The following is a 12,363-nucleotide window of genomic DNA, read 5'->3' on the forward strand; positions in this document are numbered from 1 at the left end:
ATTGTTACTTCACTTTCACTGTGTTGCATGTCTGACAGGTGTTTTTTTTCTCTTGGTTTTTCATCACTGTCAAATCTGCACTGTCCCAGCTGTTTGTAGAGATAGCTTTGTAATATTTCTGTGAAATAGCAAGGATATTTATTCCCATTTTATGTCTGGAAACCTAGTATACAGAGAAACGACATTATTTCCTAGTTGCTCACAGAATGTGAACTGGACTTGTGCAGACACACAGCTAGTTCTAAAGGACAGGGCTGTGCTCCCTTCTCCTGCAACGTCCCTCTGGCTTAGGACGGGACCTGGCAGGCTGAAGCCTCCTTGGTATGTATTGATGGGAAATGGGCTGCATCAATCTGAGTATCTTTCTGAAACAACTTGTTTCTGGCAGGTTGTTCATTCTAAAAATATATTTATTTCTAATTGCTGAGCTGAATGCTTAATGAATTCTTCCTTCCCAAGAACAATTAATCAAAGAAATGATTTAGGGCTGGCACTTGCTCCCCCAGGGCTCAGTGGCTGTGTTCCACTGACTTAAATAGAGCAGATCAAGCCCAGCCCATACTGGAAAAGATTTATCTAAGCATTTTTTAATGGTGCCCATCACTATTTGTCTGGATGCCTCTGGCAGAAAAGTACTACGTATATTGGAGGAGCACTCGATGTTATGGTAGAGTTACAGGAAGCTGCTGTGTTTTACAACCAGTGTTTGCCTGCTTTGTGTGGTTTTAAGGAGAGCGATTATGCAAGCTCCCGTTGATTGGAGTGGGCATTCTGAATGGTGAGGAAAGAAGGGGCTGCAGTGACAACTTGCTCAGGGAGGTCTCTTGACTGGAACGAAGAGGTGCAGAGAGAGGGCTGTGTGGGTCACTGAGACCTGCAGCCTCGGTTAGAGATTTGATGGAGGAGAATCCCCACCATGCAACAAGGATGTACCCTCTCTACCAAAGGTCAAAAGTCAGGAACAGACAATGAATAAATGTTTCTAAGACACTGAAAAGGGCTTTGGAGCACAGAGGCTCCTTGTGTGAGGAACTGCCTTTCTGTGGACCTCCAGTGCTAAGTCCTGAGTTGATCTGAGTGCCCTTAAGACTCTGGAATGGATGTTGGGATTCCTGGCCTCTGTCCTCCCTTCTTTTGTGGACCTGTCTGTGAGGGAGGCCCTGAAGAAGTGGCTGCTGCTCTGTGCCTTAGTTTCCCTGGCTGTCAGATGCTGTTGGTGAGACCTTGTCCCCTGCCATGAAATGTTCAGAGACTAAAAGGCAAAGGTCCCCTGTGAGCTATGTGCTGCTTCGGAACATGCAATAATTAATTCAGCACCCAGCGTTTGGAGGGAATAGTGGATTCACGTGGATGCCTTAGGTAAGCATAGCCTTTGCACAATATGCTTCTGCTGAGACCTAAAATAATCACAGGCTACTGGACTTACTTTTTCTTAACTGTTGCATTTTTAGAAGGTCATTCATCTATTGTCTGGGGTGTTAGATACCTGAGTAGCCCCAAAGTCCCAGCAGCATTAGTCTTTTTGAGGATTCATTTTGCTCTACTCCAGCCCAAATAACTCAATGCAAACAAGAGTCTGATATTAGCAGCCAGAAGGGGTTAGGAAGGAAAAATATTTTCTGCCTTTGAAACTGAAACACACCTAGTCACTGCCTCGTTACCCTTTAACATGTCTTACTCCCCTCCACCCCATCTGCTCTTCCCCACAGAAGAACACTCTTGCACATTGCTCCTTTGGCATTTCCCCAGCCTGTAACACTTGAAGCCATACTTTTGGTCACAGAGTAGGCAGAAAATTTGCACCAGAGTTGTCATCTGTGCTGGCCAAAGTGGTTTTGACCCAGAAGCAATACTTGTCCAAGAAGGCGTTTAACTTGGAGTGTAAGTTGGGAGTGAACTCTCTTCCAGGTCTGCTTCTCCCTGTGCTGCATAACCACAAGGTCTGTGGTAAAGTGTCCTTTTCAGGAACAAAAGCTACCTGCAGGGAACATGTTCTGTCACTCTGGCTTTCTCTCTTCTTGGTGAGCATGCAGTTTAGGAAGCTTTGGGCCTTCAGAGTAACACAGATTTGAACATGAGCATTCAAACAGACCACGGGGGGGGGAAAAAAAACTTTACCTCTCTCTGGCAGCATTTTGGATTTCCATCTCACCACTCAACAGGTAAAAAAAGATTGAATTTTTCCCCTGGCCCCTTGTGGCACGTCCACGGCTGGCACAGAGGCGAAGGGGTAAGCGTGCGCAGGTACCCATGTCTGGCAGATGCTGTTGCTTATCCCAGCCATAAATCCTGGTAACTTTAGATGTTGAAGAAAGCATGTGAGGACGTGTGTCTCATCGTGCAGGCAGGCTGAGATGCATCTCACTGAGTAAATTGCTTCATGCAGCTGAGCAACAGCTCTGTTCACTGGTCTTTCATTGAAACTGGATGTAAATGACCAGCTACTCAGCCAAACTGCGCATAAAGTTGTTTCGAAGGCTGCTTAAGCCCACTGTAAGGTGTTGTGGAGATGGTTACCGTGATGGTGCATGCTTCAAAGGTTACGGCGGGTGCCCCAAATGTCTCTGTGAGAGCTTGGGAGCAGTGTCAGAAGAGACCTTGTGTTTCACCCTGCCTTCCGTTTGGGCAGAATGGGCTGGAATCATGATTTCTAACCAGCACCAAGCTGTAGCATAGCAATACCTAGGAGGGACATTTTTAGCATCTGGGGTGGCTAGAAGTCTTTTTCTCAGGCTGGCAGATGACTTAACTGTTTGCTGCATGTGGTTGTCACCTCTTTGTGGACGACTGCAGAGCATGTGGACACGAATTTGTCAATCCAATGCAAAATAGCAGCTAGCAGAGAGAGCAGTGTTCCCTCCACTGTCCTCCAATTTCTAAACTGTTTCTGTGATTCTGATAGATATGTGACTCACGTAATCTCTCTGCCCTATTTTAGCGTTTAATTTTAGTAAATTTGGGTTCCTGGTGGTGAGACTGACATCCTCATCTCAAGTAGACTCATATTATGTCAAGGGAGCTATGGCACTGCAAAACAGTTAACAGGCCAGCCTGTCATCCCTTAACTCAGCGGGATGCTAAGTTGGTGGAAGACGCGTGTTAGCTCAGTTGGTGTCATATGTTCTCTGCCACTCTTGCTGCAGTGTTTACTCTGAACAGGTATGTGTTCATCCATCCATCTGGATCATCTCTGTATATGCGAAGTCTGTGCCTGCAGCACCAAATCCCGTGTGAGTTGCTGTTTATACTCTGGCAAGTAAGCGTGGAAGGTAAGATTCAGAGAAGTAGGCTTTGAGATGTTTACCTGTATGTCTCCAAGAAATGGCAGCCTGAGCACTCTGAAATAAGACATGGCCCCTTTCCTTCATCTGCTTGGGTACAAATTAAAACTTTGGCCCAGTATTCCTGCTTTTTGAGACAACTCGGAGCTCCCTAGTGCAGATCCATTTGAAACAGACTGCCCAACCATTTGAATTTGAGTCATGCTAGACCTTGGATGTGGGCCCAAGTCTGAACTTCATAATGCCACAATTTGTGCATGTCTTTCTGCTTTAGCCCTTTACATTCCACAACACATGATGACTTGGAAGCTGCAGCCCTTATTGATCTGTCCGTTCCCTGCAACAACAACATATGGCATGTTTCCGTGGCAATAGGTCCCCCTATAAAGGGGCTTCATTCCTTTCCTCAGTTTATTGGTCTTTTTCATTATTAAATCATCAGAGATAAATTCACACAGAGAAGGGTCAATGTCTGGATCAATGGATAGCAAACAAAGAGGAACTTTTCCATATTCATATAAGGGAGAGATTTCAGAAGGTCAAACAACGTGGTATCGCCAGGCCCTTAGCATGTCAGTCTCATGCATAATGTATGCTGGGAGCTCTATGAAATCAATACACATCTAACATCTTGAAAACCTTTGGGATTTGGCATCTGGGGCTGAGGAGGGGGAATTGACATACTTAAAAATGCAGTAGAGTGGGACGTGAAGAAAGGGTTAAGTTCTGGCTTAGGCTGTCTCCCATGAGTGCAAGGGTTCCTGCAGTTTTGGCTAAAGGTTGCAAATAGAAAATTGTACTTAAGTTTTAACTCTGGGGGAATGTGGTATGTAGGTTCCTTCTGATGAAGTTCGATGAGAAGGGCATGGGATGGAGAAGAGCACATCTCGTGCAGTGATGTGGCTGTGTAGGAGGTAATCCCGGAGCACCAGCAGCTGCTGTGTATTCTGCTTGCACCTCCCCTCATCGGGGAAGCTGAAATGATCTCATGTACCTGCAGCAGGGAGAGGAGCCCATCCAGCAGGTTAGAGCCTGGTTTGCCAGCAGCTGCACTGGGCTGGTTTCCATCTACAGAAAGCTCATGTGTATAAAATTCCCACAGAATCTGTACTGTATTAACTTCCCAGTGGTATCTCCAGCCACTCCTGGCGATGAATTCCTCCTGTGTAACAATTTGTATCTTTGATCACCTCCTCCTGGGCAGTGGTGCTATGAGAACAATAAATTGTCTAGATCTGCTGTGTAAATGTTCTTCCTTCAGGCCTTCAAGCAAGAGAGAGGGAATAAGCTTTCCAACAGTTAATACGCACAAAAATCTCACTACTTTTGCAGTTCATTACAGGGGAATTCTCCATGAGCTAGTAGCAGCTGTGTCCGGACAAGTGAGAAAGTATCAGCAATGCTGTTTTTAGTTGGAAATGGGAGGTGTGCTGTATTGGCCTCTGTACTCCAAATTTAGAGCCAGAACAAACAAGGTCTCTTGTGGCTACCTCTGTTTCTGTCTGTGCGTTTATTTTTGCCTTTCTGAGGAGGCTGGCTGGATTCTAAGTGCACATTTAAAATACAACTTAATTCGTTAGGCAGGTATCTGCAGGCATGAAGGCAGTGTCAGTTCAGGAGAGCAGTCAATTGACTACTTTGAGCAGAATCTGCTGTGGCTTTTCTTGTTCTTGTGACATGTTTGTGTTCAGCATTGTTGGAAATGAAATGCAGGAGCATATTGTTTCTGTGTGATACAGTATGTCTGCAGGCCAAGGAGTAGGTGTAAGTGTTCCAATACATTTGCATTTATTGAATGGCAGATTGCACATTAAACTCTTGAAAATGCTTGTACAATTTCTATTAAGCACGCTGCAGGATTAGGTGGTAGATGTTGACTTTACAGATTAGATGTCCAGAAGTCTCATTATCCCAGGACGTGTGCAAGCCAGGCAGCAGCGCTGCAGCCTCGTGAACTCCTCTGTCCTGACATGCCTCAGACTGTAATGAAACAACACCCTGCAAGGTTTGTTAGGTCTGCATGAAACCGAGCTTAGTGATGCCACTTGCTGTGTAGTTCACACACACCGTATGGCATTTGGAGGAACTTGAGTGAAAGATAGCACTATCTAGTGGTTGGAGTGCTGTTGTCCTAGCCAAGCCACTTAAACTCCCTCAGATGAGGGGAGCAGATGATACAAAGTTAAATTTGAGTGTTAAAACACTTATGAGAAGATATGTCAGCAGGTTTTGGGGCAAGGTTCCATTTTTTTGGCATCCTTGAACAGTGCTTTTCTTAGTGTGGCTTTGGTTCATGACTGGTGCATTTCAGTGCAAGGGTGAGAAAGAGCTTGGGGTTTCTGAGACAGAAAAACAAGGAAGGGAATTAAGTTGTTCTGACACAGTCACAGAGCGGCAGGGCTGCCTGCTCGGGCTGATTCACAAAGCCTGTTTTAAACTGACCGGTGGTACCAGAAGGAGGCTGTAGAAATGCCTCTCTCTTGGTAAATCTGTTTTGTGTGGCTCCTCTGGCAGCTCCCAGGTCACTGTGAGGTGTCACAGCCACCCAGAGCCGCAGGGAGTGAGATTTCTCTGTGCAAGGTGCCGGCTGTGCTGTTTCTTCTTAGCTAATGCTTGAGGAAAAAGGCCACTCCCCTGCTAACAAGCTCACATCACATTTTGCAGTTTTTGTCCAGAGCCAATGGAAAACACAAGGTCCAAGACTTGTGCCAGCAAGAAGAAAGCTGCCCGTGGTCTGCCCTGGCTGCTCCAGAAGCCACCAGGCACTGGCAGCAGGGGCTGTACCAGCAGCCCCCCAGCTCCTCCTTCACTCAGAGCATTGTGCTGCAGCATGGTACAGACAAACGCCTTCCCTGGTAGCCTGCCCCTGGCCTAAGGGCTGCTTTACTTGTCCTCCAGCCTTTGGAGTCCTATAACAACATCCATACTGCAAATCTTATCTCTTCAAGAAGCCTGACAATAGAGTGGGTGTATTGTAGGTATTATCAGAGAACTAATAATTTAGGCTAACTGATATTAATGTAATGCATTATGCTTTGTAAGTTAAAGAAAGGGAATAATTCATAATGTGTTCTGTTATAATAGGGTAAATGCATCAGTGCCTCAAACGTGTTGTTTGCAAATTGTCAAGTATTATAACTGGAATAAAAATATCGCTAAGTAATGTGTATGTTTATTTCTACAATGAAGGAGAATGGAAATTTCCCCTTTGCTGTTACCACGAATTACAGGATATACCTTAACTGGAAACCTCTTCGGAAACTAGGCATCCATATTTTCTGCATGCTAGTTCTGAATACGTTGCTTAAATCTTTGGTATCTTACAGTCTTTCTATTGATAACGTAGGATGATAGGTCTTCATAGGTCTGCTGGGATTTAATTAACGTGTGGACATAACCTTGAAAAATGCAGGCTGTTGATTATTGTTTAATAGAGAAGTTGTTAGATTTAAAAATTGATGATAGAGAAGCAATAAAAAAGCTAATGTGCTACCTTGCTTGGACTGCAAATGCCATTTCAAACTATTGCATAAGCAATAGCTTTCTTAATTTTCCACTCACCAAAATCCAGTAATTATATCTGAAGATAATAATGTGAGCATGTGTGTTAAACTCCAAACACGGTATGGAATTCTGTGGTGTTCAGAGGGGATTAGGTGAGCAATTATGTAGACTGGAGATAATCTAAGTGAAAGGCGAAACTGAGACCTTAGAAAATAGCTTGCCTGAAGTAAAACTGACAGTTGAATTCTATGAAAAATTTGTCAAAGGCAGTACATGAGTTTTCAGAAATCTAGATGGAACAAAAGTGCCCCAAGGCATACACATCTTTCGTAGCGGGTGCTGTACTGCGAGATATCCCTAATCATACACCTGCTTGTGTAAGCACTTGAAATTCTTGACTAGCTAATAGTCCTTGCACTCCTGATGGGAAAGTTAATCACATGCAGACTTGCATCCCATCGGAGTAGTAACTCGGTGGTGCCCCTTACTCTTCCGTACCCAGCTGAGGCATCATTATCGCTGTGGCGACTAAGTCCAAAGGGAAGACGAACAGTTCGGATCAGCAGCAGGCTCTGCCTGAAGGAGAAGCAGCCAGCGCTGCCGGAGCAGAAGGCCAGGGAATTCTGCAGGAGGCTGGGGCACAGCAGAGCCCTTTTCCTCGTGCTGTCTTAGTGCACGGCTAATTCTCAGCGTTCTCAGGGGTTTCACTCAGGATGGCAGAGGATACAGATTATTTGCATAGGTTGGTCAGAAGGAATTAAAAGTGTTTGTCTTACTCTTTAAACAGGTTCTCCTTCTCATTTCCCATTATACAGCACACAGCCAATTTATGTAAGTAATTTGAATTTTTTTTTTTTTTGGGTATTCATTTCAAAGAGGTTTTCAAGTGCACAGGTATTTGAATAAATCACTATAAATAAATTCACTTCTAGCAAGTGAATTCTTGGACTCAGTAGCTGGTTAAGTATCCTTTGGTGTGTTTAGGAGCAATGAATCACCACATTCTTGCTATTATCTCTGTGAATAATGCAAACTTTGTAACTCTCCAGTAGAAATACGCCTACTCATATCTGGAAGAAGTAATGCTTCCAGAGACAGGGAAGGAGCTCTTCCAGCTCCTTTTGCTTTCTCCTCTCCCGTCTGTGCTGTTACCTATGTGAATGGCTGCTTCCTGGAGTACACTTTCGTCCCACCAGCCACGCTGACATCCGCTAATGCTCTTTACAAAAGATGATTTCTATTTCTAGCCTGACTAGCAGTTCTGGGAATTAAAGTGTGGCCTCTTTCCTGTCAGGATAGTTGCTGGTGAGCACAGCAGTGTATAATTCAACATGCAGTCCACACTGGGAAGGGAGCTGCCACTCTGCAGAAGAGGCAGATTTTCATCAGCTCTTTAAAGAAATAACACGGCCATTCCTCCCCATGCAAAGCGGAGGATCAAGATGACTTTGGTGACTCAGTAGGTGGCACTCTGTTTCTTGAGTCAGCACCAAGGCACTGCGCCTGCCTGGGCTTGGTAGAGCAATTGGATTTGTCTTTGGTTTTGGTATTAGCGAGATATGTTCATTAAAGATGTGCTCTTGTAAGGTTAGGAAGGTTCGACACGGTGTCTGAGCTAAATTCATCGCTGGTGAGGATATCCTGGCTCCCTGGCATTTTCAGTTAGATGCCTTTTTATTTTTGCTTCCTTTCTGTGCACTGTCAGGCAGCTCCTCTGCTCAACGCTGAGTTGGCTGCCTTACAGCCGAAGCTGAAAACATCCAAAAAGCTTTGTTAATTTAGAGGTGAGGTTGCCCAAGTCTATTTTCTCTTGACAGTGCAAGTGCTCCCAAGCAAGGAGAACAGAAGTTAAGGCCACAAATGTGCCCTGTTCAGGAGCGGTCTGTGAATGCTAGACTGACGCAGCGATGCTGACCAGGCTAACCCCTGCAGTTTGTTATTTTCAGTCCAGTGGTCACTGTCCCTCCTGAGCTCGTGCACTAGAAATGGTTATACTGCACCATAGAATTGTTTTGAAAGATCAAGATTTATTTAACAGAAAAATTACATCTGAAAGCCACATTCCTTGCCTGCTGTTAAATTATGCACTAGACAGAACAGAAAGGTGATCCAACTTGCTCGTCAAAGCCCACAAACTAATACCCATGAAGCATTCCTCATATCAAATCAACTGCATGACACCAACTATGTTCAATGAGCACATACTCTTGAATTGTCTTTGCCCACACTAATTCTCATACGCATTCTGTTAGAACTAAATAGTATATTTGGAATTAACCATTCAAAGGTAGCAGTGCATGTTAAAATGTGTTTTTCAGCTCCAAGAAGTGGCATAGCACTAGGATGTAGTATTGAAAACAAGTGTGTTCAAACAAGACATCTGTTTTGCATAGTGCTGGCTGTTCCCCATGCTGGGAGCTACTCAGTTGCACTAAGTCAGCTATAATAAAACAATAGTACATTAATATTTATTAATTTTTTATGTAGGCTCTTGAAAATAGGAAGCGAGGAGAGGAGACAGGATATCAGAGGAAGACGCCAATGATACAGATCTCTGTTAGACCCTTTGTCAAGCCGTAAGAATAGTTTCCAGCCTGGTGAGATTCAAGAATCAAGTTCAGGTTGTAGGCCTTGCTTAGCCTCAGACTTCAGTGGACAAATCCCATTCTCTCAATTTTGCCGTGTGGCTTCTCTATTTGCAAGACAGGGATAATAACCCTACCTCTCATGGGTGCAGTGGAGCCAATTTCATCACCATCAGCTCTGTGGAATCCCTGGGTGAAAGGAAGCACAGAAATACAGAAACCATGGGTTATTAATAGCTGGTGCTTGCCCTTACATACATCGCATGCACTGTTACTCTTTCTGGCCACTAATTTACAGGGAGTGAAAAGTGTTCCTCAGTGTAAATACAAAATGACACATGGATGGTACTAGACCTCTGAGGTGCTGCAGTCCCTGTGAATCTATTCAGTGTAAATCCAGCAATGCCACCCTGAGCAGATCGTACTTCCCATGTAGATTCAATGTGCAGGAACTGTGGAATCCTAAGAGCTAAATTTTAACTTCTAGGTAGTTTATGTTGTAAAGGTAGGTGAATTTGCTGTGCTGGAATACTCCGCACACCAACCTGTAGCTCAGGATGCAGGACAACTGACTGTGGTATGACCGTGCCTGACTACAAGAGACCAGGGCAGCAGTCAGACAGAAAGCATTTTACTGGGGTTGTGTGTGCAGAGCTCACTGGAACTGTGAGCAGCTCTGGCCACTGCTGTCATCGTCCCCACTTGCCGCTTAGTACTGAAATCACCAGCTAACACAGACATAAGAGGCAGGAAAATCCAAAGATCTCTGAGGAAAGCCACTTACCTTTGCATCTGTGCGTGTCTGGACACATCTGTCTCATGCCATTAATTTGAAACTTGGGAAAAATAATTTTCTTTGTGCATATTTCCTCCTGTATCCCCTGTAGGCAAATTAAAGATGGCTGGGAGGTTATTTATTTTCAGTAATAACGTACACACTGCTTCCAGACTTCCTGCTATTGTGCGATTATCCAGATTAATTGACTAGGAAAGATGCAGCATCATCTCAGACCCTTAATAAGGAAGACTGCAACATGGATTTATACAATATTAATGCATATGGCTGTATGACACGACCTTGCTCTCAGAAGCACATGGACCTATCTCATGGGTGAGTGTCTACCAGCACCTACTGTACTTCTGTACTAAGCCAAGGACTGCATGGTACTTTGCCTGCAGGGGCACGGTACCTTGAGAGTGACAAGGAGATGGTTGATGACATTTTTGGAAACCTCATTAGTGGATAACTTGGCTTACACAAAAGCCAGTTGCCGTCAGCCTCTGCTGAACGTTTCTGAGAATTGTGGGCTGCTGGTTTGCGGCCCTGTCTGTCCATGTGTAATGGCTGGAATCGTAAACATGTTTAGAGGTGCTTCAGTGTTAGGTTCTCACCAAAGAGAGACAATCTGTGCAGGCAGGGCTTTTGAGTCATCTTCTACCCTTTGATTTTCCTGCTGAGAGTTTAACAAAACCATGAGTTGCTTCACTAAAGCAACATTGTTCTGCAGCAGCTCAGTCTGGTCCTCAGCACGGGCTTGGGCTGAACAATTGTTACCAAAGCTAGATTTTGAGGAACTTTGAGGCAAATCCATTTTTTTTTCTAAAACATTTCCATGATTTTGACTGTAGTTGGTCGGACAGATGGACAAGCAGCATGGGGATGCCCTTCTTTGGCAAACTGAGCAGTTTCCTTCACTGCATCATTGGGAATCCAGAGTCACTCCACTGACTTCACTGGTATTGTGGTGATCAGGTTTAAAGGAAGGCACAATTATCTCCCTTGTGTTTGAGTCCTATTTGCTGTTGCCTTTTTATAGTCAAGGGAGTTAGGTTTATTTGGTACTCAAGAGGTTAATAATAATAAGATAAACACCATGCTAATTGGTGTGACCGACTAGAAGAGCCACAGCAGCTTTCTGAATGTCTCATCTTCAGGTATAAGCAACCAAACCCGATAATCGGTTTGTTCTGTGCACTTTGTCCATTTGCTGTGACAAGTGCATCTGGATGTAAATTATTTATGATACCTCACGGTGTAACAGTAACAGCCCTGTAGTATACGATGTAGAGCTGATGAAATCTTAGCATTGTGAGACCACAGAAATCTTGGCATTGTGAGACCACAGTGCGTTGACATTTCTATGTGTGAAACATTTGGTGGGGATTGGAGCACCGGAGTTGGGCACTGAGGGTCCTTTGTGAGGCTCCTCATCAAAGTATGAGATCCAGAAAAAAAATCAGTCCTCACTCTGGTTGAGTCACAGCAACATCTAGTCACAGCAACATCTAGTCACAGCAACACTAGAACCTGGGGAAAATCTTTAAAAAGCCCAAACAAATAAATTAGGAACTGTATTTAGGCTGTGTGCCTTCAAGAATGAAAATGAGTGTTGTTGTAAGGCCTGCTGGATAATATTGACTTGCCGCTGAAGTGAAGATAAGTTTCTTGGAGACTGGGCTTCATGACACAGTAGTTAAATGTTGTTGTTGATTACTTTAGAAATGAAATAGATAATTTCCAGGCGCATGACTCTGAGCTTTATTGATCATTTCTGTACAGCAGAGGAGTCTATAGAGTGTGGACTAAACTCCAAGTCCAGGCTCAGTGTAAGCTTGGTTCAACAAGAGAGCTAAACCAAACACGGCCGTTCCTAGTTCTATCCTGATCCCAATGCTACCAGCGCTGGCTGCTTCCAAAGGAGGATCAGACAGTAGGAGCAAGCCTGATGACTGTGACCCCAAGTGGCTTTACTGACGTGCTGACTCTGAGCCCTTCCAGATACTTGTTCTGTCCCTTTTCATAACAGTCACTGTATTAACTTCAAATACCCGTCTTCTCGGTGGCCCTGAAGGCCCAGACAAAGTTTTCCTGGGAGCACGTCCAGCCACGTACCCAATTCCTCTCTGAACCCTCTCAGCCCAAAGATGAGTGTCCCTGTGCTATTAAGCACTTAATTATGTTAGCAGCTTGTGCACTGGGAAAACATCAGGCA

At 44.4% G+C, this 12,363-nt stretch overlaps 1 protein-coding gene across 3 annotated transcripts in view; it reads left to right on the top strand.

Annotated features, from left to right (window-relative positions):
• Positions 1 to 12,363, top strand: part of HCN4 (hyperpolarization activated cyclic nucleotide gated potassium channel 4) — a 148,607-nt gene that overhangs the window by 62,547 nt on the left and 73,697 nt on the right. The window lies entirely within an intron of this gene.

The sequence above is a fragment of the Oxyura jamaicensis genome, chromosome 10, assembly GCF_011077185.1.
Source record: "Oxyura jamaicensis isolate SHBP4307 breed ruddy duck chromosome 10, BPBGC_Ojam_1.0, whole genome shotgun sequence".
Classification (NCBI taxonomy): Eukaryota; Metazoa; Chordata; class Aves; order Anseriformes; family Anatidae; genus Oxyura; species Oxyura jamaicensis.